Raw genomic sequence first — 27,942 nt, 5'->3', positions numbered from 1 at the left:
AATGTTGAATAGGTTGTCTCTTCCCCAGGACCATCAATGGAGTCTTGATATCACCTGGGTCACTCAACAAATCTCTGGGACCAGGTTGTGAAAAATATGTCACTGCTTTCAAAAGTTATGGCATCTTCCTAATCCTCGAAAGACTTGATGCCCCAGGGAAGAGGGATGTCTGGTGGGAGGGTGGAGAGGGGGAGTACCCTCTCTCTGAGGCAAGAGGGAGAGATAATGGGATGAGGGACTGTGGGAGGGGTGACCAGGAGGGGGGACGACAGTTGGAATATAAATAAATAAAATAATAATAAAAAATTATCACATTTTGAAGCTTTTTTGTTGCTGTAAAGATGTAATCTCAATTGGGTGTTTTTATCCTGCCTTTGACCATTCAGTTCCCAGATAAAAGACATAAAACCTTTATATTCATAATAAGCCTTTATCAAAACTAGAGCTGGACAGAAATCTACCCTTTAACTATTAAATTCTACTTCCCTATGGTCCTCCTCAGACCCCAACTCTGGGAACTGAAACTCCACCTATCTCTCTTCTATCTAGCTATAGGTTGTAGACATCTTTATTGATCAACAAGGGATAACTTGGTGGGCAAGGTTACGTAGCATCAATTGGGTCTGTGAAAATCGCCTCATCCAGGGGGCAATCAGAGCCAGAATTTAGAATTACATTATATAGCAACAGATCAAACCTTAACCCTTGTTCATAGTTACTTGCTAAATAAATTATTCTTAGGGTAGTTAGGGTAAAATAAACAGAAAGGGATATTAGGAAATGCATATCTTCTAGAAGTGGGGAAATAAAATGATTGGTTTCAAAACAGATATCTTGGGTTGTTCAGATTTGTAATAAACATATATTCCATTTTGGTACTTTGTGATATAAAGTAGGGTTTGGCTATCTGTGACCTATGGGTAAACTCTTCCATCTATTTCTTTGCATATTATTTATGACAGAGTTTTCTAGTTTCTAGAGAACAGACTTCAAATCCCGCATGTGAATTTACAAAAACCGCTTACCAATGCCCATGTTGATAGGAGTTTTTGAACAGTTGGAATCAGTAGGAGGGATTCCCTAGTATTTGACATCAGTGGAGAAAATAAATTTGATATTTAAGGTGACCAGTGTTTATAGTCTGAAGTCCTATATGAAATGGTCTTGAACTGGAATCACGAACTACAGACTCTCAGATGAATTAATTAGTGGAAGGGAGGTAAAGCAATTAACATCCACTCTAAGGGACTGGAATTAGCATTCCTGTATCCTAAGCCTAAAGCCATATGGTCTCCACTCTTCTGATTCTACCCCAGAGCTGAAGGAATCTACTTATAGAGAAGGCGCATCTGAAGGAGGTTCTGAAATTCTGAGATGACCCGAGAGCTCTCGACATATGGTAATCTACCTCTCAACACTGCAAATTCATTCGTATGGACCAGCAAGCTCTTCCTTTAGGGCACAATGGGCCTTGGGCAGGGTGAGCATGCTGTGTGTAGCTCTAAGTCACTTGCCTTTTCAGATAATGTATCTTTGTTATTAATATTAATGTTTTTCTTCTTCTTCCACTCTGGATTTTATTCCCATCCTGGTCTACCCTCTGAATGTTCTACATCCCATACAGCCTCCCCACCCTCCTGTTTCCACAAGGATGCCTCCCCTGCCACCAGACGTCTAAAGTCCCTGGGGCCTCCAGTCTCTTGAGGGTTAGGTGCATCATCTCTGACTAAACACAGACATGGCAGTCCTGTGCTGTATATGTGTTGGGGGCCTCATATCAGTTGGTGCATGCTGCCTGGATGGTGGTCCAGTATCTGAGAGATCTCAGGAGTCCAGGTAATTGACACTGCTGGCCCTCCTACAGGGTCACCCTCTGCCTCAGCTTCTTTCAGCTTTTCCCTTATTTAACTACAGGGGTCAGCAGCTTCTGTCCATTGGTTGGGTGCAAATATCTGCATCTGACTCTTTCAGTTGCTTTTTGGGTCTTTCAGAGTGCAGTCATACTAGGTCCCTTTTTGTGAGCACTCCATAGCCTCAGTAATTGTGTCAGGCCTTGGGGCCTCCACTTGAGCTGGATTCCACTTTGGGCCTGTTGCTGGACCTTTTTTTCCTCAGGCTTTTCTCCATTTCCATCCCTGCAGTTCTTTCAGACAGGAACACTTATGGATCAGAGTTGTAACTGTGGGATAGCAGCCCTATTCCCTTACTTGATGTCCTGTCTTCCTGCTGGAGATGGGCTCTACAAGTTCCCTCTTGCTACTGTAGGGCATTTCATCTAGGGTCCCTCTCTTTAAGTCCTGAGAGTCTCTCACCTCCCAGGTCTCTGGTGAATTCTGGAGGGTCCCCCCTAAGCTCCTACCTCCTGAGGTTGCCTGTTTCCATTCTTTCTGCTGACCCTCAGGGCTTTAGTCCTTTTTTCCCCCACTCAATATCATATCACATTCCCCTCTCCTCTCCCCTGTCTGCTTTCCCTCCCAGGTCCCTCTCTCCCTCCCCCATTATGGTTGCTTTCTTCTCTCTCCCCAGTGGGCTCTTCAGCTTGTTGACATTTTTGGGTTCTGTGGACTCTAAGGAACACCTGTTCTGTTAAAGAGATGAGCTGTGCTGAGCAGAGGGAGTTCTGTGGGCATAGCACTGGCATAACAACAAGGGTGGAAGACACTATTTCTAAGCTTGGCCAGATGACACAAATGACAGATCTGGAATGGACATTGGGCATGAGGAGAAATGAAAAGGACAGGAATCAGAAGATGATAAATTCACTGTCTCATTCATGAATGTTCTGGTTAATCATTGCCATACAGAAAGAAGGGAGACTAGACAACTAGATCATAGGATGAGTGTTTTGCTGATTCTTAAATTCATAACATTTCTTTGTTGCTCTATATCCAGCCTCTTGTTTTATCTCATGGTTGCCTAGATACACAGCTTTGGGTGCTGACAAATTCCCAAGGATGAGAATCTTGGCTCTTTGAGAACTCTAGAATTGTGTCTCTAAAGACATTTCTCAGCCACAGAATGTCATCAGAGCAAATTTGTGGCCTCTTAATATTTTCCAGAGGACAGTAAATTTTGGACATAGCCCTATCAAAGGGAACATGGGACTTCAGGAAGTTTCAGAAATGTGTAGTTTCCAGTTAGAATGGTGTCAGTGTGACATTTTGTGTGATACATAGTGTTCTCTGCTCAAAGATGTTTCTGGGACAGAGAAGAAACGTTGTGAACTTTTGTGTCAAGATATGAACAAGGGAGAAACTGGACTGGAAGGATCCTCTTTGTACCTGAGCTCTGTTAGAAGGAAACTGGAACTATAATCTCTTTTCCTGGCAGTGCCTTCTCTTCTCCTGGCAGCATCCTCTTCACAAAGTGGAGTTGATGTGGTTTTCAGTGTCACTTTTCAACAGGTGACAGAAAGTCCATTGTGTATACAATAGGAAATGTTTTTATTTTGAAAATAACTTTCTGAAAAAAAAAACAGATATGAATTATATGCCTTTCACATTCTAAGAGCTATATTGGAGTCTATAATGCTTCAGTATTTCATTTAACACAAAAAATTTAAAATGCACATGTAAGGTGAACTTAATGAAGTTAATTTAATTACTTATAGTAGCAGTCAACACTAGAAAAAGCTACAGAATTATTTTTTTAATTAGATGTTTTTTTCATTTACATTTCAAATACTATCTCCTTTCTTAGTTTCCTCCCCTATACCCTCCTCCTCCCCCTGCTCCCCAGCCTACCCACTTCCACTTCCTGGCCCTAGTATTCCCCTATAATGGGGCATAGAATCTTCAAGCTGCAGAATTAACCCTATAACCATCAAACCTTTCCAGTGGTATGTGCTGTCCTTGCTTAACTCATATGGTAGAGAATCTCTCTTTGTAATGTTGAGAGTGAACTGAATTGGGACTGCCATTTGGGGAATTCTGTTTCTGCTCTTTCTCATAACTGGTGTCTGTAAAAGGAACATTAAAATTTTGCTGCTGTGTTTTTTGATTGGTTAAGATAAAAGAGAGAGATTGAATTAGTCTGTTTCTCTTAAACCTCAGAAGACTACTGTTTACCTCTATGCTTCCTATGGCCCTGAACCATGATCACCATCCCATCTCTTTCACTTGGATCCTTTGGATATTTTCTCTAAACCTGAATATTTTACTATTTTACTTCAGATTTCCCTTTATTTAGAAGTATTCCTTCTGGTTATTTTAGAACTTCTGTGTGACTATTGGTTTCATGGAGTTTGGGATGAGTAGGTTAGACTCTCACCTCTTTGTCCAAGCTAGAAGCTACTAGATTCCTACTCACCTCGAGGAGCTAAGATCCCGTGAGTTCCAAATCTCTACACATTTCTCCAGCCTCACTTTTTCTTGTGTCAAATATGACCAAAATCTTACATAAGTCACTGGCATGTTAGATTTATGTAGGGATGCAGCTATTCTATTATTTTACAAACTAAGTTATTTGGGTAATATAATAGCTGATCGACCCCACAAGAGTGTGTTCCACAGCCTTTCCAAGTAAAGCTCATGAATCATTATGATTTCATCAAGTTTGAAGAGAAGGAATGACTGATTGGTGGTGGTATGAGTCAATGCCAGCGAATTCATAAAAACACGTAGCTGGGTTTTTAATGTTTCTGAAAGTGTTACATGGATAATTTTGGATAAGAAAGGAGCAGGAATGGAGTAGGAAGAGGAGAGCGAGGGAAAGAGAGAATGAGGGGGCTTGTGGTTTAGCGTGTCTTCTAACGAAGCAAAAGGTGGTGTTTCAGACTGAGTCATTGGAGTGGGGTTAAGCAGGTACATAATTAATTTGACTTGATGGGATTTTCTATGCTTTACCCCAGTTATTTGGAGAGCATGGAATAAGATGATATTTACTCACAAGCCTAAGTTATATAGGACAGTAAAGGTGGGAGCTCGGGAGCTTCTGTTTTGGTAAGAAGGTTTCTTCCACCCTGAACAATTATAAGCATACTTGGGAATTGAGGCTGAAATGGGGGAATGTGTATTTGAGCAGTGGTAAAGCTCTGGATAACAAATGTTTTAAAAATAACAGTGATGTCTTGAGGCTGCTGTTAGCTATCAAGGGCTGATAGAGTAGAAATCTCTCCTGACTTGGCTGAGCAGAGTCAGGACGAGGCAGATGCTGGTAGACTCTTTCAGTTGCATTTAATCTTTTTAAAATGCATCATTCAACCTCCAAGTCTTTCATATGACGTCAATCATATTATTTGAAACAATGTAGCTAAATTCTAAATTACAAATAGTTAAGTTTTAATATTAGAATTTGAGGCTCGATTTCAAGAGACACTATCTTCACAACACCCCCACACACTAGAGTATGCCAATGAAATTTAAAAAAATGATTGTTTCAAGAAGTTAACAGAATTGAAATCTAGAGAAAGGAGAAGTTAGGAAGTCTGTAGGTTTTGAGTTAGGTCTTAAAAAACACAAGCGGAAACTCAATAGGACAAAGTCATCTGTGACCTTAACTTTTAATTTATTTCAAATGTAGTTGATCTGGTAACAACATCTCATGCTTCCAGATCTACACTCATCCCACAAATGTTTCCTGTGTTAAAAGTAGGAGGCATCTTGGCTGTATATGTGTGGGGGAGGGTAGTGAAACATGGCATTTCCAGAAGGTTCTTTTCTACCTTTCAGCTTGTTTGCAAACTATGTTCCGGAAATCGTATTGGTGTGTCAAACTCATTTGCTCTTAAAGTGAAACTTTCTTGAGTGTTTATCTTAACAAGTAGCTCATGTTGGCTGTCCCAATCTCTTATCCCCACAAAGAGGGATTCCCAATAAACTTACAAGTGATCCATGGTTTCAGCAGTACCTCTAATCTATGAAACAGATACTTTTCTCATCACAGATTTTCTTTTGGGTATAGTTTGAAATTCTTCATCTGAAGAAACTGCTTCAATGGCTACAAAAACTAGAAGTGAGGACTTAAAAAGGATTAATAGTTTAAATTGATCAGCGTTCAATAAAAGCTTGGATATTACTCTGAATTGGTCAGTTTCCAGAACCCAAAGGCTTGGATATGATTCAAGAATTTGGAGGACAGGAGGGCATTTGGATTATATACAAAAAGTTTCAGCTTTTTTCTTGTAACTATATTAGACTGATAAGAACGTGATATTTATATATGGAAAAGAAGCAGTTGACAAAGTCTTTTTAGCTGCATCTTTGGCGTGTGTGGACAAGGTGCTATGTATACTGACATTTTGTTGTTGTTATGAGAGTAAGTGGTATCTTGTTCTTTTTTTCTTTCCCTGTTACTGTAGTAAAATACTCTGACAGAAACATCATAAGGGGGCTGAGATTTATTTCCACTCATGGGTCCATGGTACAGTCAGTGTATTGTGAGAGAATCTTGTTGTCCCATAAAACTGGAGAGTTGGATTCCAAAGTTAGTGATCTTCAGGAACATTTTCTCTCTGAACTTCTCAGGAAACCCCACTTTATATGTTTTTAAGTTACTGGTGTTTTTCAGTAAGTTTTTTCCTATTTCTTCTTTAGTGGGTTCATCCCATAGTAGAAACACTCTGTTACACGGTGTAGAAGGCTTATGCAGAAGAATCGCTGGAGCTCAAAAGTTCAAGAAATACTTGTTTAATGTAGGGGAACCGAGCATAAAATAATATGAACAAAGCTGTGATGAGGTCTTGGGGCAGGGTCTGGTCCCCAGCATCACACAGACGCATGCAAATGTATATGTACAGAGATCATATTTGCAAGTGAGGTCACATTATGAAGAACTGGGCTCATGGTGTCAATACGTATTTCGGGGTCCTTTCAACCCACAATGGAGCTATCTTTCTCAATTTAGAAACAGTAAGACTTTCTTTTCACCCCTGTAGTCATTTTCCCCCTATAAACAAATTGTTATATTTTTTTCAAAAATTGAAATATGTAAAAGTAAGAAAGTTTAATTAATTAATTAATTAATTATATATTTTTATTACGTATTTTCCTCAATTACATTTCCAATGCTATCCCAAAAGTCCCCCATACCCTCCCCCCCACTCCCCTACCCACCCATTCCCACTTTTTGGCCCTGGCATTCCCCTGTACTGGGGCATATAAAGTTTGCAAGTCCAATGGGCCTCTCTTTCCAGTGATGGCCGACTAGGCCATCTTTTGATACATATGCAGCTAGAGTCAAGAGCTCCGGGGTACTGGTTAGTTCATAATGTTGTTCCACCTATAGGGTTGCAGATCCCTTTAGCTCCTTGGGTACTTTCTCTAGCTCCTCCATTGGGGTCCTGTGATCCATCTAATAGCTGACTGTGAGCATCCACTTCTGTGTTTGCTAGGCCCCGGCCTAGTCTCACAACATGTAGACATGGGCAATCACAGGAAAACTGACAATAGAGACACCCCCAAACCATGATCCTTGCTATTCCAGGGTATAGGAACAGAGAAAGCTTTGATTTTTGAGGATGCCAATCCAAAAATTTCACCCAACTTGTCACTTATACATTCTGCATTTTAGAAAAGAAAATATTGATGCCTGCTTAATTATTTTTCCTCCAAAGACGCAGGAAAGCACTGACACTTGCTGAACACGGATAGCTGCGATGCCCAAAGGAATGTCCTGAAGCTTTGGAGCTTAGTAGATATTTCATGGAGGTGATATCTGAGTAGTGTAGATCTGCCTCCTGCGTATGGATGCAGAGGTTAGCAATGATACATTAACACATCACTCACAGCCCATCCAAGGCTTTCCAGGCCAATCTGCAGGCTTCAGGTCTCTGCCTCTTTCCTCTCCCTAAACTTCAAAAAGGATCAGAAGAACTTGAAGGGCAAAGGGACCTTGTTTAATACTTTGTAAATGTGTGTTTTTATTCTGTATCTAAAACAAAGTTTCCTCATATGTTTGCATATTTTAATGTCTGTCATCAGTTTCTTTGTTTCAACTATTTACTATACATATGTTAACTTATTCTTTGAAAATTTTATATATTTATATGATGAAGTATGATGATATTCCCCATTTCCTCCCTCTAACTCTCCCTGATAAGTCTCCATCCCTTTCTCACACACTAAGTCCATTTAATACAGCTCATATCTGCCTGAGTATGGGACAGTAAATTGGAGAATGGCAACCTACTAGGGGTCACCCTCTGAAGAATGACTTTCCTTCTCTCAGGAACTATCCACTACTCTAGCTCCTTCCGTATCTACATTGTAGTTTTAGCAGGCTTCATCTCGTACAGGTCTTATGCAGGTAACCACAACTGTGAGTTTTTAAGTGCAGTGGCCTAGTTATAACCAGGAAACAGCATTTCACAACACTTCTCCTGATCCTATGGCTCTAGCTTCTCCTAGGCACTGTCCCCTGAGCCTTGGTGAGGAAGTTGGTAATACTGACCCATTTGAGACAGAGCAATTTCCGTCTTTTGTTCTTAGTTCTTTGACCAGCTATGAGTCTTTTTGTTAACTGCTCCCCACACAAAAGTAAATGTCTATGACCAAGGTTGAGAAGGGTTTGGCAGTATGACCATTGTCTTTAAGCCACTTATGAACAGTGAAACTCTACCATTTATTTTCTGGGTGTACACTGTATATCTGAAGTGAATCCCAAAGGCATCACCCTAGAGGTCCTTTGTCTTAGTGCTTGGGTAAAATATGGAACCTGTCACTGCTAGGCTAATGTGTAATTACTCACAGATTAGTCCTTCCTTTCAGAGATGGGCCTTCCAAAGCAGAGTTTGAATGAAACCAGGCCATTCCTTAGGAGGACAGGCTGCAATTACAAATGCATTTGTTTTCCAGATCTGGGTGAATCTTGAGTTGCAAAAGTAAAAAGACAATGCTCAGGCAAGGCTGGTGTTTCCACTCGAATCTGGAAAAACTATTATTTGCTTCTCAGATGCCAACCACACTGGGAGCTTACATACCCCAAAAGTAATGTATGTGACAGTGGAAACTTCTTCCTCACGTTTCTGTTAATGTTGAGGCCGGCATCATTCCTGAGCTGGCCTGTTATTATAGGTCCATATAAACTGCAGTAAACTAAGTGGAGTGTGTGTGTGTGTGTGTGTGTGTGTGTGTGTGTGTGTGTGTATGTGTATGTGTGTGTGTGTGTGTGTATGTGTGTGTGTGTAGGACAGGGACACATACACAATTTACGGTCATGGGATATATATGCTCATATATGTCTGTACTTACTGATTATGAGACATGACTTTTTTTTTTCCAGAGAGAAAAGTGAAATGTTTTTTCAAAAGATTCCTGGCTATTCTCCAAATGCCTCTGGGAAGAGAGGTCTCAGAAAAGCCTACTTAAAGTCAAATGAAACTCAGTTGCTTCCGAAGCATGGCAGGCTGAAAACAACCAAGATACTTGAGTCTGGTTTGATTCAAATAGCCTTACGTTTGTGAAATAGTTTCTAAAGAATGCACACTGGAGCCAGGGAAAATGCAATGTACACGCATAAGCTCATAACTGCACGTGTAGAGTTCTGTGTGCTAAGTCATTCTTCTAGGGAAGGCATTTGAAAGTAAACGAGATATACCTGAGTGCTTGGAGGTAGCTCTGGAGGTTAAATTAGGTCAGCCTTGCCCATCTCCTGGCTCAGTGGACAATGTGCTCAACTTTCCAACTTTCTGTCGTCTGCATGTTGAATGACTGTGTATGAGGTTTCCTGACAGGTATCAGAAAGACGGTCTCTCTCTCTCTCTCTCTCTCTCTCTCTCTCTCTCTCACACACACACACACACACACACACACATGTGTGTGTATGTATATGTGTATGCATGTATGTTCACTAGTGTCAAGACAAATGTTCTTATCTGGAAAACTAAGTCATGGAATGTTATTGAAACTGACAAAAGAGAAAGAAATACACTTGGTTCTCTACTTCGGGCAGGGCTAGCTCTTCCTTGCTTGGGATGGGTGTTTAAGCAACCTTAATTCCCTCATGCCTTCTTGACCTGTGGTGAATCCTCTTGCTTCAATCCAATTACACTACTGCACTGGCCATGACATGTTGCAACTAAGGAGAGCTTCTCTGAGCTTGGGATAGGCTTTACCAGAATGATGTCACCCAAAACTATAAGCTAAACAAACTTCTTAAAGTTAGCCTGTCTTTGTTGTCTTTTTGTTTGTTTTGTAGAAATGGGGGTCTCCCTGTGTGGCCCTGTTTGGCTTGCGCCTCACTTTTTCGAATAGGCTGGTTGACCTCACAGAGATCTGTCTGCTCCTGCCTCTTAAGTACTGGCATTACAGCCATGTGTCACAATGACTGGAGCTTCTATTCTTTATGGTAATGAAAAATGGGTGACTACATAGGGTGCAGTATGCCATCATTTTGGTATGAGAAGTTGGAAGGAGGGTTTTAGCTCTGTAGTGAAAATACAGTAATGATGTCAAGGACAAAGCTTATCCTATCACTTACTTTGTTTTTTTTATAAAATGCAGGGGACAGGTGGGTTGAGAGATGGCTCAGAGGTCAAGATCACTCACAGACTGTTCTTCTTGAATTCTGAGTTCAATTCCTAGCAAACACATGATAACTCACAACCATCTATAATGAGATCTGGGTCCTTCTAGTCTACAGGCATATAGACAGTCAAAACACTGTATACATGAAGAATAAATAAATCTTAAAAAAAAAGTGGAGGGGGTTGTTTTATCCCTATTCTTTTACATGGTTAAACAAAACCAACCAACTGACCAAACAAGTAAAAACAAAAATCAAATACTACCCTCACCACCACAACAACTACAAATACAACACATAACACACACCACACAGACACACAGACACACACAGACGCATGCATCACAGAGACACACAGACATACCACTCCACAAATACACACACACTCATATACACCACACACAATCATATACACTACATACACACCACACAGACACACACTCATATACACCATACACACACACACACACACACACACACACACACACACACACACACACACACACTACCCATGCACAGAAACACACCATCTCCCTTCTCCCATACACATCCAGTACTCTTATCTGGTCTTTGTGGCTGAAGCCTCTTCTCACCATTCAGTGTAGAATTCTTCTACACACTGCCCTTCCCACAGTACTCCTTTTTTGGTAAAATGACATTTCAAGATTATCTTTCCAATTAAAATTGCTTCTTCACAGTTCCCTCAGATAGTTACCTGTTCCTTACCTGTTGGTGTGGCTTTTACTCCACTATTATGGAAGGATGGTGAAAGCAGAGATTCATTTGATCACTTTTATTATCAATGTTTAGAGATGTGTGTGACACATAATAGGCACTGTGGAGATACTGACACGAGTACACGAATGGGAACTATTTCCTCTGCAATATATGAAAATAGTGTGTTGAAATGGTTTGTCATTCTTCCATGGATGACAAGGAGATGTGACATGCATTGTGATTGTGACAAGAGCTGGAATTGTCTTCAAGACCTTTCCCTTGTTAGCTTTTTCAAAAGCTAAACATTTAAGAGATTGAAAGACATATCCTGAAGGGGAGTGAATGGAGAATGGAGAGAAATGAGGAAGGCCAGTCTTAGACTCATGTGAGAATAACAAATTTTAAGAATCAAATGGAATTGGCCAACAGTGATCCCCACAAAGTGTTTTGACCCATGCACTCAAGGAGCATTCTCTTGAGGCTGGATTCCAACCAGGACTGGAAAGCAAAAGCCACCAACACAGCTTCAAACCACAGACCTCTGCCATGGCTTCATCTGACAGCCTCTGAGAGCTCCTTCATCTTGAACACTCTGTTACAGTCCTGGGGTCTGGAGCTGCTCTGTGGGGTTAGAGACACAGGGTGTTTGCAGTTTGACTTCCTTAACTTTTTTGTATTAGAGAATCTTAGTTATGGATTTCAGGTTAAGGAAAAAAATTAAAGTTGAAATAGTTTTGAAGTATAAGAGTGTGATGTACAGTTGCTGGATTTATAAAGCTAGGTAGAAAAAGATAATAGTAGGGGAAAAGTTCAGAAAAGTGTTGTATTTGTTATTTTTTCTGCTACTGTGATAAAACACCATGGTCAAGGAAATTTAGAAAGTGTTTAATTTGGCCTATGATTTTAGAGGATTATGGTTTCAGTTTATTGAACACACTGGGGCAGATAGCTGGAGCAACAGCTGAGAGCTCACATCACACAAACAGGAGGCAGAAAGTGCGAACTGTGAATGGTATGAGTCTCTTGAAACCCCAAAGCTCACCCCCAGGCACCCACCTTCTCCAACAAGGCCACACCTCATTCTTTCTAAACAGTTCCACCATCTGGAGACCAAGGATTCAAACCTATGAACCTATGAGCTATTCTCATTCAAACCACCACAAAGGTGTTTCAATTTTAACTTCAAGAACGGAATTAACATCAGATTAGACTTGAAGTTCTCCTTTGCTAGTTTTATTTCTGTTGCTGTAATAAACACCGTGACTTCAGCTTTGGACTTTAAGGGTTTTCTTGTCTCTTCCTTTAGGCTGTGACTTCTCTATAACTCCCAGCCCATCTCTCTAAGACGTTCATATAACACTTGCCAATCTTCTATTATAAAGATGGTCCCATATCTTGTAGTCTCAGATTTTCATGTATAGCATAGAAGAATTCACTTACACACTTCATGTAGTATTACTTTTATTTACAAAATCTAGGAAAGTAGAATTTACTTTGTATGTTAAAACCAAGAATATTTCATTCATAAAGAATTATTCCATTAATGATGTAGTAGTAGATAAACCAAATGAATTGAGAAACTTCATACTGGATATCAAAGGAAGGGATTGAGCTAAGGAAGGCAGTTTCACTAGACTCCAAGGACAGTGGGTACCATTAGGAATTAGAACCGTAACAGCCAAGTTCAAGGGCGTGGGAGGCCGATAATGATGCCAGTCTGATCTTCTATGGGTCTTTCCCATTGGCTGAACTGAAGGGGAAGCTGTGAAGCTATATGCAAAATAGGCAGGGATTCATCTGCTGAGGTATAGAACAGAGGAGGAACAAGGCGACAGAGAGAAAGCCAGGAATCTGAGGACAGCCAGGTCTATATTATACTCATCAGACCATGCTGCTATCTGGAAGGCTAACACCATTGAAGAACTAGATGTAGCACCCACTCTTTTGTGCAAGACACCATGACTCATAGAGTTATGTTTCTTTGTGATGTTATCCTCACAGCTGAGGAGATTTCCTCCTTAACCCTCTGCCTTCTCTCCTCCTTGAAAGCGTAACAGTGCTGTACAGCTTGCCCTTAGCAAGACCACGTGGATTCCGACAAGTAACACAGAAGTAGTTTCCTGTATATTTACAGCCATACTGCTGAGGTGATATGAGGTTGTTCAAAACTTTTCTTTTAATTCAGAAAGTCTTATGTTGATTTTAAAGTGTGGAAAAACTAAAACCGTTTTGGGGTTCTCTACAAGAGGATTTTGTTTCTTGTTTAGATCTTTCTTTTAAAAAAAGCTTGTTAGTCTCAGGAGGCTCTGCCATTTGTATGTCACTTGACCTTAAAAGACAAGGTCTAAACTAACCTGGACCCTTGGGGCTCAAGGCACACAGCATAGCTCATGCCAATGGTAGGCTTTGTCCTTGTCCAGGGGAGGCATCTAGAATGCAAGAGTTATGAGGTCATGGAGGTTTCTACCCAAATTTCAGAGGAAAACTTGGGTGACTAAGTACTGTGTGTCAAGGATGCCGTTACTGCTTCTGTGTGGGTGATCGGTGGAGCTGTGGGAAAGACTGCAGCTGCAATAGAAATCCAAGAAAGCCTGATATTTCAGAACTATAGACCCCTGCTTAAAGTAGCTGTAGGCAGTACATAAAGCTAGCCAAAAGAGGAAGCAACCAGCATAGCATATGCCACATGGACCTGAAAGCTTAGACCTGAGGAGCCTGCATCCTGCAACAGCATCCTGGGACGCCAGGTATCCAGAATGTTTACTCTGGTGGCATCTGTTCTTGTTTTTCTCAACTCCTTCCCTTTATTTTCCTTTCGGGTTGGGCATATTTATCCTGTGGCATTTATATCTTGTCAATGTGTAACTTCCTAATTTCTGGTTTTTACAAGAGCTCCCAGTGGAATTTAGTATAGATTTATTCCATGATCTTCTTTCCTTCCCCTTATTGACCATAGCTGTGTTGTGTGACATACAAGTAATGTGACGGTGACCAGAAACATCTAAAGAGGAAAACCAAGTTTCCTCTCATACATTATCTTATTTCTTGATTATGTCATTGGAAAACTAACCGACACTGTACACAAATTAAAAACTTCATCATTTCTTATATTTTTATGTTTTTCTTTTTCAGAAGAAGCACTCATTTTGAGTGGTAGAATATTACCAACACATCAAAACATATCTCCCCCCCCCGCCCCCCCTGCCCCCCCTCCACTGGATCCTTTCCAGTGCAGCAATCACCTGCTAAAACATTGTAGATTTTTTTCAGTGATATTTTTCCTCTTTTGCTATCATACAACTTAGGAATTCTCTGGTCTAGATGTCCTAGTGTTAAGAAGTTTGTAAACATCTTCAGTTTAGTCTTTGTACTTCCTAAGACAGGTCCCGGAACTGGGCTCATGTTTGTAGAACCACAGTATTGGCATCAATGTCCTATCGATTCCAATGGGATCTGTTTAAAATGCTGCATCTTCCCATCCATTGTATTAACTGCATTAATTTGATGACTCATACTTACTATGAAGATTATCTCTCATCACTCATTTAAAAAACCGTATGGTTTGCCTTTTCTTTCAATTATTTGATAAATTTTCTTTGTATGGCTGATAACTTCGGATAGAATGTCATATACTTGGTATATTTTCAAGATCATTTGAGGGTATGGTTATTGTTCCCATCCTCCAGGAGAATTTGTTTTTCTTTTGACGGAGTTAGAATAGGTACTGCATCCACTCCAGTAGTGACTCGCATTATAGGTTTAGAAACCTGGAAGCCGTCCTGAGACAGAGTTTCAAGGAAACTTAGCCTCCTGGAACCATGGCATTCCCATAGCTAGGATGCCCCAGATTTGTCCTTGTAATATTGTGGAGGGTCTTGCATGCTTTCTTACAGTATTCTACTGGATAAGAGTTAGAAGTCTCAGGGCAAGCTTAGCAAAGTATACTTAGAATCTTCATTACAGCCAGGTATAGCAGTCCACATTGCATATTAGAAGAAAGTTGGTGAATTCTCCTGACAAATGGATATTCCCTACAGATACTTAAGAGAACAGTCAAGTTACTCTCATATGCAATAATTTACCAAGGCCAAGGAAATAGGGGGACTGCGGTATTGCATTATTCATGATAAGGGCTGCTAGAGCAGAACCCCCCTGATACTAGCTTTCACAAGGCTCAAAGGAGTAGCATAAATTGTGACTAGGATGTGAAATCTTTACCTATCATTAGGCAGGGCTGTTTTATCTTTACTGTAAACATTACCTGGTTTCTGTCAGTCCTTTGAAGTCATTCCTTCCTTTTGTGTCAGATAACTTCTATGTCCCTTGCCTGCTGTGACACCCTACTCCTTTGTTTCCTGTATTCTATATAACTGATGCTAACTTTGACAAAAATTACATTCAGATTCAGCTCTCCCTCATGTCTGCCTCTGTTTGTCAGTTCTCACTGACCCTTGCTCACCTGCAACCAGAAACCCGTTCCCTAAAGATCGGACACCCAATCTGTGTTAGTCTGTGGCAAGTAGGTGAATATTACCTCAATACACTGAGAGAATGAACTTATTTGAAGCTAAGTTTTAGTTTTAGAAATGCAGGCCCAGTTTTGAGAATGGGTTTTAGTCTTCGATTAAAGACTTCCTAAGGCATTCCAAGTAGTTAACCTATTTTTGTTAGTTTTCCAAGTGCATGAGAAAGTTAAAGTTTCTGTTTGACTCCTATCTTTAGTTGGCTTTCCCCCTTTCCTCCATTCTTAAGATCTGGCAAAAGACTGAGTTAGGAAGATGAAACAATTTCTTGCTCAGTTTCTTGCCTTCCCTTCTCTAAGAGCCTGACACTTTAAGGTTTACATATCTTAGTAGACCTTTAGTACCTTTGAAGATATGTAAATATATACCTAATATTTAATTCACTATTTCTAGTTAGAGAGGCTTGGCTAGTAATATGTGCCCTTGTTGTATGAGTAAGTAAAGAATTAAGCCAGGTAATTTCTTTGTTAAATTCCTGGCCTTGAAGAATATTAAATCATGAACCAAATCTTGACCATAATGATTCTACTGGAAGAATCATGAAACTTGTAGGGATAGCTAACCTCTTCACAGTGAGGATCTTTAAACACTGGGGCCCGTGGTGAGTCAGTGCACAGATGGGTGCTGACGCAGATTTCTTACAAACTTCCAAGGCTCTACAACAGCAGAGCCAAGCCAAAGGTTATTCTGGAACTTCAGAGCAACAGATTTAAAAGGTTTCTGAAACTTATTTCCTAACCATGGTAATGTCTTTTTTATTGCTTAAATTTAACACTCAACACCATCTGTGTAGAGTAGTAAACAACACTCAAAGATGAGCAAAACCTCCAGAAATTATCTACGGGTATATGGTTATATTTTATTTTCCATGAAATATTATAGTTAATTGTTATATACTAGCGTACAATGTCCTAAAAGTGAAGGCAATGTATTTTATAAGAGTAGCACAACATATAGTTGTGGCAATTAAGGTCATTATGAATGGGAAGCCTTCTAGAACACATAGTACAGAATTCTAAAAAGTCAAAATGACAGCATATTCTGGTACATGAAGATTAAAAAAAAAGCTTGTATTGAGTTCCAAATGCTCTTTCCTGAAAACATACATACAATAACATTATGTAGATTAAGCAGGTTATTTTTAGGAAATAGACATCTATGCATACAATAACAATTAATGAAATGAGAGCCCATAAATTTGAAAGAGCAAAGCCGGGCATTTGAAAGAGACCTTGGAAGGAGAAAAGGGAAGGGAGAAATGTAACTATATTATAATTTCAAAGCTTAAGTATAAAAAATATTCTTTCTGGATTATCAATCTTCTTTAAAATATTCTTTCTGGATTATCAATCTTCTTTAAAATATTCTTTCTGGATTATCAATCTTCTTTAGCAACATTTCCCTTTGTAAGATGAAAGATATTGTTCTTTAGTTAACTGGCAAGGTGCTTCTCTAGAATCTATTTGCCTCAGTTGAGTACCATAGAGTGGGAAGGGCGAAGGACAGTCGTCAAAGGAGTTGCTCAAACATTTATTGCATGTGTGGTTTACTATAAGAGTATTGTCAGTATTTGTAAAACCTTAGTGAATATGGACGGCCTATGACATCAGTAACTGTTCAGATGAGTAACCACACCTGCTGAGCTGCCACATATCTTTGCAGCCTTTGAGTTTCAAGGGCATGCCATGATTTTTATTTTTCTGTTATGCTAAGGTTGGCAGAAAAGGCAAGCCTCAAATTCCACACACTGGAAGGGTTAGCGCTAAGAAATTTTAAAGTAGGACGGATAGCATCAGATGATTAGTGACCTACATCTCTGACCTACTTAGACATCCTTCTGTTTAATATCCTTGTGATTATGAACAATCACAGCCGCCTGTGACCTAAGCAAGTGAAGCTTGGGATTTAAAATGGAGTTTCAAGCTCTGTGGGACTATGGTCATATGATTGCATTCCTTTTCAACAAATATTTCTTCTTCTCGTGGAGAGTTTTATATTTCCCACTTTTATTGAGAAATTTCTGTTATTCATTTAGAAGGCAGTTCATGTGATTCGTTTTTGTTTTGTGGAGGGCCACGGTGACCCCTGCATTGCTGCTTGACCCTGTTTTGTAACGCTTTTCTTTATTTGTCCTGGATTTTCTCATACCTGGAGCTTGACTCCATCATTTAGATTAGTTGGTGTGAACCATCACGTCCAGTTTCCCTACTGTGAATACTTTTATGCCGCTATTCCTTATTCTGGTAAGATTAAATTGAGTCAGTATATTTGAGAACCACATGCACGTATTTATACATATAAAAGCCATTCTGGTGCTATAACAATTATGGTACACTGTCTTAAACTTATTAGCTCATGTTCATGTCTCCCTACTAAGTCTGAATTTATGTGAAGCAGAGACATGGCTGTACTATGACTCTTTGAGTTACTGATATTATATTTGGCATTAGGCCCATATAAATAGTTAATAACATTCACTCGAGAAAGGAGAAAGAATAAAAATTAAAAGCTCGAAGGCCAGGATTTCTTTCAGTGTACTATTCCTTATATTTAGTTTTCACATCTCTTTTTTTCATTTAATTAAACATATTAAGTGAAGTACAAAGTGTATTATATCAATATGAAGTTCTGTGAGGATATACAAATTTAATTTTTATTTATTACATATATACTATAACAAATGGGTTAAACAGAATGTCCGTGTAGGTTTTCTGTGGTTGATACAATTTCGTCCTTTTGGTAATCATTGTTATTACTGAATCAAGTTATGATAACAATGCATTTATTGATTCAAGTCTTAACAGACAGCTGCACCAGCCCACTTGTAATTAAATCTCTTGGTGTCATACGGAGACACTTTATGTTCTGTTGACAAGAATTCTTTCCTGAAGTCCCAGTATCTCACTCTACAGAGGTAAAATGTGAATGGGATGTCTTTCCTCACAGTGAAGAAAGAACTTGTAATCATTATCCCATTGTAAGAGACCATGTCTAGTCAAGGAATTTTATTTGAAGATTTTTACCATCATATTTAGGTACAACTAATCATGCTTATTTAAAAAGACCAGAGGTCACAATGAACATGCATAGTGTTAACTCAAGAGCAATTTAAAAATAATATGAAAAATCTAAATGAAGAAATAAATGCATTTTTGCTAGTAAAGACATTGTCTTTATAAGACAATGATTGCTAATTTTTGAGGAAAAATGTCCTAAGATTATTTAAACATCCTCCTACTTCAGAAACAAATATTGTCCATTTACTGGAGTTTCATTTGTTTTGCTTAATGCTACTATGAGTCGAACATTTTCCATGTCAGTAATTCTAGATTCTACTCAAGTGGAGTCATCAACTTGTTCTTCCACGTTGAATTCTCCACAATTAGTAACACTCCTCTTATGTTCTACATCATTTCAGGTAATCATCTGTGTCCATTGCCAAGGTTACCAAATTTATTAGCCCTTGCAGACTTCCAACTGTGTTTGTTACCATAAAAACATTCAAATCCTAGAAGCTAAAAATGTATGTTTAAGCAGTCCATGAATTCTGGCCTCAGGTTGAAGCCTATGTCATATGCCAGAGTCAATAACTCCTATGACAGTGTGATCTCAATTCCGTATGGCCTGATAAACTCATGTGGTCCTTATGTAAAAAAAAATTCTTTACATGGTGATTTTTTGACTTAGGCTGTTCACACGGGAAAGCAAGGGTTTGTTAATTTAGATGCAGACATGGACATTGTTTGTTTTGAGAGATGATCTCACTGGGTATCCCAGGGTGGCCTCAAAGTTGTGATCTTCTTACCTTAGATTCCTTAAGTTGGGATTATAGACACACACCTTGAAATTGATGAAGATCACAGTTTAAGACCTCGATGATGCCTTCGTGTGTAAGGGACTGCTGTCAAGGCTGAAACCCGAGTTAAATTCTCAGGAACCATGTGGTTGAAGGAGAGAACTATCATTCTCGGTAGACTCTCTGGCCTGGAGCTCCTGAGAGGTCTCCACCCGACTTGCCAAGCTCCCTTGGCAGCTCATTGCCATGCCAGCCCTATGTGATGACCATCCACCTCGTGGTTAGCTGTCATAATTCCCAGTAACCCGGTAAAATCAACCTCTATAAGCTTATAATTAAATAGTCAGATTTATACATCAATAAATTCTCAGTTCACAAGATGCCCACACAAAAATTTCAGAGCCATTAATAATGATACAAGCTGCCCACCTAGATTAGACAAGCAATCCCTATTATTCTATCCCTATATGATATTATCGCTACCTGTGGCTATTTAAAGCCATGTGGAAGCTGTATTGACTTCTTCTCTGTCCATCTTCCTTTCTTTTTTTTCTCCTGTCCTGCTCCTTGTCCCTACAACTCTTAGTACCGCCTCCCTTTCTCATCAGATTGGCTTATAGACAAGTATGTGTGTGTGTGTGTGTGTGTGTTGGAGGGATCATTTTCTTGATTAATGCTTGATGTGAGAGGGTCAGGCTCAATGTTGGAAGTGCCATCCCTGAGCAGATAAAAGCACAATGATCAAGCCATGAAAAACAAACTATTAAGCAACATTGCTCCATGGCCTCTGTTTCAGTTCCATGCATTCTACCTGCACAGTCCTGCCCTGCTTAAGTTCCTGCCCTTCATTTCTTTACTGATTGACTGTGATTGGCACTTGAGAGCCAAGTATACTCTTCTTCCTAAGTTTCTTTTGATTAGAGCTCAGTAATAGGACGTATACCAAGACACATCGAGATATGTGCTAATACACTTGTATGTTTATTCTTTTTGTTATCTGTCTGTTCCACAGATGTTTATTAAAGGTTCACTTTGTGCCTTAAACTACACACATGACGAAAATGAATACCTCACTGTGGCATGTAGATGAGTGTGGAAGCAGACACGGACAGGTGCTATGATACAGTGATTTATAACAAGGGAGTCATTGAGAATGGTTGATGTGGGAACAAAGAAGAAAGATAACTTGCTCTGATTTGGGAGCTGTAAAATTCCCCCGAAAGGAGAATTTGAGCCCTGAAGGATTAGAGATTTTGATCCAAGAGTAATAGTATTGCAGTCAACATGAATACCTTATGAGAGTTAAGTACCAGAGAGCGCATGATGCAATTAACCACTAAAATAACTTTTGCATAGGACAACCTTAATCCTGGCAGTATGAGGAAAAAAGATAAGCTTCAGGGATAAGAGTAGGGAAAGAGGGACATTGGTAAGTCTATGAAGATTAGAATAAGACAAAGCAGACTACTATCCCCAGTAAATTTTCTTCACATATACATTTATAACACACACACACACACACACACACACACACACACACATGATTTATGGGTATGTTTAAAATGTAAGTTACCAAGACTAAATGCATTCCATTTATTATTTTAGAACAGGGCACTTGAATAGGTCTAGTGTCCAGCCTTACCTCTTCCTGAAGGTAAAAATGACCAGAAAGTACCACCTATGAACTGGTAAGGAAAAACAATTCATTGTCAGAGGTTGAACTTATTGATTCCTTGATCCTAGTTCTCCAGATCTGTGAAGTAAAATCTGTTATTTAGAAGAGACTCAGTCTATGGTAATTTGTTATAGAAAAATTCAATTCTACCGAGACCTGTACCAAGTCTATGGTATTTGTTACAGCAGGAAAAATGGATAGCAATCTGATGACATCTGTCATTCCGTCTCTTTCTTCATATAGGGATGGATTCTCAGCTGATTCTGTAGGAAGCTATTTGGCTTCACTCATGGGTAACCCAGAGTAGCTGATACCTCAGGTTATGCCTGTGAACTACCATGGGGGAAAAGGACACTTGGATCAGCATTTTCTCTCGTACTAATCTGTATTTCCTCACTCTCCGCTGACAGTTCTGCGGGTTGGGCACAGCCTGACGCAGCGGTTGGCTCTCTGAATTGTTTTTCTCTTTCTCAGATTCAGTGCTCCTGGACTTCCAGCTCAATCCAAGAAAACTTCATTTGCACTCAAACCCTTTCTGTGCAGACGCTGCTTTGGAAGGGCTCAGGCTAAAGCAGTGATTTAAGTCATTGGTCCAAATGGCAGAGGAGTTCAGTGATGATATAAAACTCTGTACTCTGAGCTCCCAACACAGAACTCCATATGTCCCTGTGAAGTACAAAAAGTAGAAAGAAGCACACTGTGTGTTGAGTCTGCAGCAATGCAGTTAGTGAAGAGACATTTAGTATTGTTTCTACCAACATGTAGTTTTAAGATTTTGGGACGGTGCTATTTCCCCTGCTAGCTCCTCCTTTTTTCCTCACCAAGTAATAGTAAAATTGGTGATTATGTTATCAGTGTAGTGCTTCTTAGAACGGTGCTTGACACGCCTGTGATGCATGCTTACCATATCCCACCGTGCCTCAAACTCTGAAGACTGGGAGGGTTTGTTTTTGTATTATCCTTGCGAGTTAACAGTTTAGCATATTGCAGATTCCTGGATGTTGGTGGGAGATACAGACCTCCAGGTCTGAGATGAAAGCAGTTTATTATGTGCAACAGTAGCAGGACCCTGAGGACTGACAGCTTTGTGTTGTTTCCCTCTGCAAAGTTCACGATTGGAGAGAATGCAAGCAGAACAGAGACAGGAACTCTGAATGTGGAGGGGAGATACCTACTCGCTGCACTCCCAAAGCAAACATTTTCACTGCTAATCTGAAGTATATCCAGCTACGCATTGAAGTGGAACCTTTTCTTCATCATCCGAGATTGTGGAAAACACCAACATCCTTGAAAACATAAGCTGAAATCAAGGACAGAGTGTGCATAAAGTGGAGAAAACTGGTAAATCACTTCCTCCTATAGCTTTTCAGAAACATATCTATTTATTTTTAATTATTGTGATGACTAAGTGCAGTATTGCTACGGGAGAAAGAAATTTGGAGTGTCAAAGTATAATTTATCATACTGTTATTTTCTTTCCCCCAAGAAACCAGGAATTGGTAGTATATGGACAACTTCCAGGAAATGATATCTATGTGGGTATGTCTTTATACATCTGTAAATTGATGAATATAATTAGAGGTAGATATAGGTGTGTAATTTAGCTCTTGTCCATAGTTCAAATGATATGCATAATTTAGTATTTTGGGTAATGTTTCCCTATATTAGATCTTATTTGATAGGTTATGTTAGTTGCTATGTATTAAAACTGGAGAGCACACAAAAGTTGATCTTTGTCCGCTTTAGAAAAACATTCCTTAGAAGACAGAAATCGATAGATGCAAGTATATTTGAATATATTTTACAGAGAGAAAGATATTGCCCAGAAAGAAAGATTTTGCAACACAGAAAATCTGTACTGTAGTGACTCTAAAAGTTATATAACACAAGTGTATTATGAATGGTGTTGAACAATATTCATGGGCCAGAGAGGATGATGAAGACAGGATAAATGGGATGACCCTGACACTGAGGAACTGAAGCATAATTTAGTTCAACTGTTGGACTGAGGATGTGGGGTTGATAACAGGCCAGGAGGCCAAGTGGCTGGTTTACTTCATGGAGTCATCTGGTAGTCGCTGCTCTTGGTTGCCAAATGTATAACTGGAGTGGATATACTATTAGAGCTGGAGTCTGCTGGACTGAAGATGTGAGAACCTTCTTTTGTGGTGCAAGAAATAAGCCAGTTTCATGCTGATACCTTGTGGTGATCAGCTCTATTCTCCAGGATTTATGAAATATTCAAAGTAAATAATACTATGAGAACAAGCATGGGACATACATGGGTGTAGAATCCAGGAAGTGGGGTCACTCAGCTTTCTGTTACTCCTGTAGCCCACTTGGTTACCTGCAGCTCTATCTCTCTTTAATTTTAGGTTTTCCGTGCATTAAGGTCCCTACTGTTGGAAGTGAAGACTTTCACCAGGGTATACAATGAAAGGGTATGGTGAATTTTAATCTGCTATGGCTGCCCGTTAATTTTAGCTCCTTATAACAGACAAACGAGGAAAAGAAGACATGAAGGCAAGTTACTCTCAGGAATAGAAACTCTTTGAAATCAAGGGTACCATGGATCCGCTAATGTGCTTCCATCCAGTATTCTTCTGTCCACTATGGCAAGATGGTACTAGACAAACAGCAATCACAGTCAGGAATGACATTTGGACCATAAAAAAACCTCCTCAGAGATAAACACGGAGTCACAGAACAGGTAAACAAACAGAGGAAGAGAGAGAGGGAAGGAAGGGGAGGGGGATGGGAGAGGGGGGAGAGGGAGGAGGGAGGGGGAGGAGGGGGAGGAGAGGGGGAGAGAGAGAGAGAGAGAGAGAGAGAGAGAGAGAGAGAGAGAGAGAGAGAGAGAATATGCAGAATTTATAATGGGAAATAAACTTGCAATCTAGAGACTAGGTCTCCCTGAAAGGGTGGCTAACCTATTCCTTATATTAGAGAAGAGAGAAACTGAAATACTAAAGAATCCTCCAAATGAGGAAAAAAACTTATCATAGACACATTGAAAAATCAGATTTCTTAAGTGAGGTTTGATTGCAGTGGGTACTGCTGTAAACCACCAAAGACATTCATTTTCCTATCCTGAATATGTGGGCTGTGATGCAGACTAGCTGAGTCTCTCTCTAGAAATTGCTCATGATGGAAGGTCACTCTCTCATTCAGGGTTGTGCTCCCATTCCATCCTGACAAGTCAGGAGCTGGTGAGGGGTTCAGTTAAGCAATAGAAAACCTCTCACATTGTCTTATTTAGGCTCTCCAAAAAGTACCATCCCAAGTGCAGAGTTCTAAAGCCTTTGATATGACAGCGACCATAGTTCAGCATCCTCTCCATCAATTCTTGCGTGCATCACTCAGATACATTATTCTAGAGAAGGCAGATGGATAATTCTGATCAAAGACACAACAATTCACTTTCCTCTATGGCCGTTTAGGCAATCTAAATGATAATGACATAAATAATGACCTTACATTTGGAGCTCATTGGCTTTACAGTGAGGGTGAGAAATTTCATGCAGGAACAAGTAACTCAGTATCTTCCCAAGATCAAGGAGCAGGTACATTTTCTTTCTTTGTGGCGGTTACTGAGCAAGGTGTGAAAAGGTGCTTCTCTCCATTTACAAAAACTCTGTTGCCCTCTGAGCTGTGAAAGGAAAAGGCCACCCCAGGGCAGGGAGGGACTATTATGTCTTCAGGATACACAGGTCAGCTGGAAAGGCAGTAGTGAAAGCTTGAACACTAAAGAGCCAGCCTTGTTGCTCAGTGCCTTCCTGCCTTCCCTAACTGCTGGCTCCCCTACCAGGAAAGCTTGCCCAGTCCTTAAGGCTAATGAGCTGTGTTCTTGCCTTGACTCTGGGCAGGCCACACACTTTGCAGACTGGTGTAAGATGAGAGCGATGAAAAGGATTTGCCAGAAATCACCTGCTTTGTCTTCTTTGCAAGTCAAGAAAAGCTGGATAAAGACCTTCTTCTTACCATTCCATAGCGTTTTAAAGCCAATTCTGACCCTCATGAAGGACGCATGAAATCCTGATACTTGACTGAATTTATTTATGTATTAGCTATTCTCTCACTATGGCAATGTGCAGCAGTGGCCGGCAGCCCAGAACAACTCATTCTCTCTTACCCCACCCCCATGCTTCCAGGAAGTAGCACATTGCTGGTTAACAGACCAGGCTATAGAACACTTTGCTTTCTCGAAATTCCTGTGACTATATTGAATTGTCTGCCAACCATATACATATGGATAACTAAAAATGTGAGAGGCATGTATTTTTCCAGTCACATTTAATTGCATCAGCATGGCATTCTCTTGGCTTTTGTAGCAACAGCTAATGAGCCATATGTGGAAGGGTCCAGATGTTTGGATTATATGCTCTTCCAATCCATTATGCAAATGTCCATTTATGACAACGTGTGGCATTGTGTGGAGAGAAGAAGGGCTGCATCACCAGTAAGGAAATCAAAGTGGAGGCTAATTACACTGCTGCTCTTTGCAAATGGGGAATTTCTTTCTGAGCGTGTTATTTTCAATATGAAATGATGGGGTTGAAAAATGATTTGTGGTTTGTATTTTCATGGACCCTTTACTTGTTATTATTTAGGTAACCATATGTCTACTTTAAATAGCTACAATAACTCTCCCACACAATAATAAAATGTGGAATAATATCGGAAACATAAACTGCTAAGTGCCCAGTGACTTACATATTCCTAAAGGGGGTGGCTACAGGGGCTAAACAATTTGATATTTGAAAATATGGGATAAGTATAACTATAAGCAGGAAGAATTCAATGAAGGAAAGGGCCATGGTGTGAGAAGGTGAAGTATTTTCAGCAGTTAACAATATTCTTACGATTATCTACATTTTCAGATGTTTTTAGATGAGGAGAGGGATGGGGGCATTTCAACCACTCAGTTTGCACTCAATGATACCAATCGTCTGAATCAGTTGAGAAACTGACGTCCCTGGGTGTCAGCAAAGGAACCTCACCACGGGCACCTGAGGACTAAAGAGAGATTACAACCTTGGGGGCAGCTTGAATTGGGGAAGATCTACTCCTGGCTTTGTGTGTCAGCTTGACACAAGCTGGAGTTATCACAAAGAAAGGAGCCTCCCTTGAGGAAATGCCTCCACGAGATCCAACCTGTAAGGCATTTTCTCAATTAGTGATCAAGGGGGAAAGGCACCTTGGGTGGGACCATCTCAGTGCTGGTAGTCTTGGGTTCTATAAGAAAGCAAGCTGAGCAAGCCAGGGGAAGCAAGCCAGTAAGGAACATCCCTCCATGGCCTCTGCATCAGCTCCTGCTTCCTGGCCTGCTGGAGTTCCAGTCCTGACTTCCTTGGTGATTAACAGCAATGTGGAAGTGTAAGCTGAATAAACCCTTTCCTCCCCACCTTACTTCATGATGTTTTGTGCAGGAATAGAAACCCTGACTAAGGCAGAAGGCTTTGTCAAGATGTTACTGGTTTATGCTCTTTCTGATTGGTGTCTTCATAGCAAAAGTTAAAGAAACCATGTTGACTTTCTCCTCCAAATTACCGTATTCACAGAAAGGAAGACAGATTCTTTTTGAATTTTAAAAGTTGCATTTAATTTATTTAGGATGTGTGGCACAGCACTTGTGATGATGTCAGAGGACAGCTTGTGGGAGTCAGTTCTCTCCTTCCTCCATTTGGACTGCAGGTCTAAACTCACGTTTTCAGGCTCGTTGACCTACCAAGTCAACTTACAGGCCCTAGACATTGGTGTGTGTGTGTGTGTGTGTGTGTGTGTGTGTGTGTCTGTCTGTCTGTCTGTCTGTCTGTCTCTGTGTGTGTGTGCATGTGCGTGCATGTCTGTGTGCTTGTCTGTCTGTATTTATCTCCCTGTCCCTTTCCTATTTAGAGACTCCCATTTCCTCCTTTACCCCATCAAATGACTTATATTTTACTATTCTTCTCTCTATCACTCCCCCTCTCTCTACCCCAGAAATTATCACTTGTTACTTTCTTGGTGTCTTCAGTTACCCCAGAGTATGTACTCACGTCTGAAGATGTGGAGCTAAGAGTTTTCGACAAGAGAGCATGTGATTTTTTTTTTTTTTTCTGGGCCTGAGTCAGTTTACTCAATAGGAATTTCTAGTTCCATCCATTTATCTGTGTGTTAGTCAGAGATCACGGATCACTAGAGTAAAAGCACCTATAAAATTAATCCCCCTCTCTCTATCTATATGAATATTTGTATGTACACACACATGCCATTCTAATAAATCCCACATATATATGGATAAAAAAAGACCTGGATTAAAGGTTTGTCTTCACACCTCAAAGAACTGGATTATAAGTGGATCTTCCCACTTTAAATCAAGCAAAAATTCCTCACAGGTGTGCTCCTCTATTTTTGGGTTTTAGCTAATCTGAGATATAGTCAACTTGACAGGCAAGATTAGCCTTCACAATCTGAGAAGTTCATGATCTGATTTTGTTTTTACAGGTGAATAGTATTCCACAGTGTATATGCACATCTTCACTGTCTATTTGTTGGTTTTAGGACATTTCCTAGATACTGTGAATAGAACAACAATGGACAAGTATCTGTGGAGTATAATGTCAAGTCCTTTGGGCATATCCAAGAGTGGTAAAGCTGGGTCATAGGGTAGGCTCAGCCTTGTCAAATTTCTCCAAACTGATTTCCATAATGGTTCCAACCATATGGAAAGTCACTTACAGTGAATGAGTGTCACATTCTTCACATCCCTTCCAGCATTTGTTGTCAGTTTT

General features: G+C 40.0%; 1 long non-coding RNA gene across 3 annotated transcripts in view; it reads left to right on the top strand.

Annotated features, from left to right (window-relative positions):
- Gm38477 overlaps positions 1–25,756 on the top strand; it is a 48,260-nt gene extending 22,504 nt beyond the window's left edge. For 2 of the 3 annotated variants that reach the window (XR_876202.2, XR_876201.2), the window contains 3 exons: positions 22,281–22,513; positions 23,548–23,882; positions 25,039–25,756. This is a non-coding gene — a long non-coding RNA (predicted gene, 38477). Of the gene's footprint in view, positions 1–1,316; positions 1,416–22,280; positions 22,514–23,547; positions 23,883–25,038 lie in introns of those variants that run through there. The other variant, XR_876204.1, reaches the window with a different exon arrangement.
- The last annotated feature ends 2,186 nt before the right edge of the window (positions 25,757–27,942 follow it).

The sequence above is a fragment of the Mus musculus genome, chromosome 16, assembly GCF_000001635.26.
Source record: "Mus musculus strain C57BL/6J chromosome 16, GRCm38.p6 C57BL/6J".
Taxonomy (NCBI): domain Eukaryota; kingdom Metazoa; phylum Chordata; class Mammalia; order Rodentia; family Muridae; genus Mus; species Mus musculus.
The sequence above is the reverse complement of the archived record's forward strand: the minus strand, read 5'-3'. Positions and strand labels throughout refer to the sequence as shown.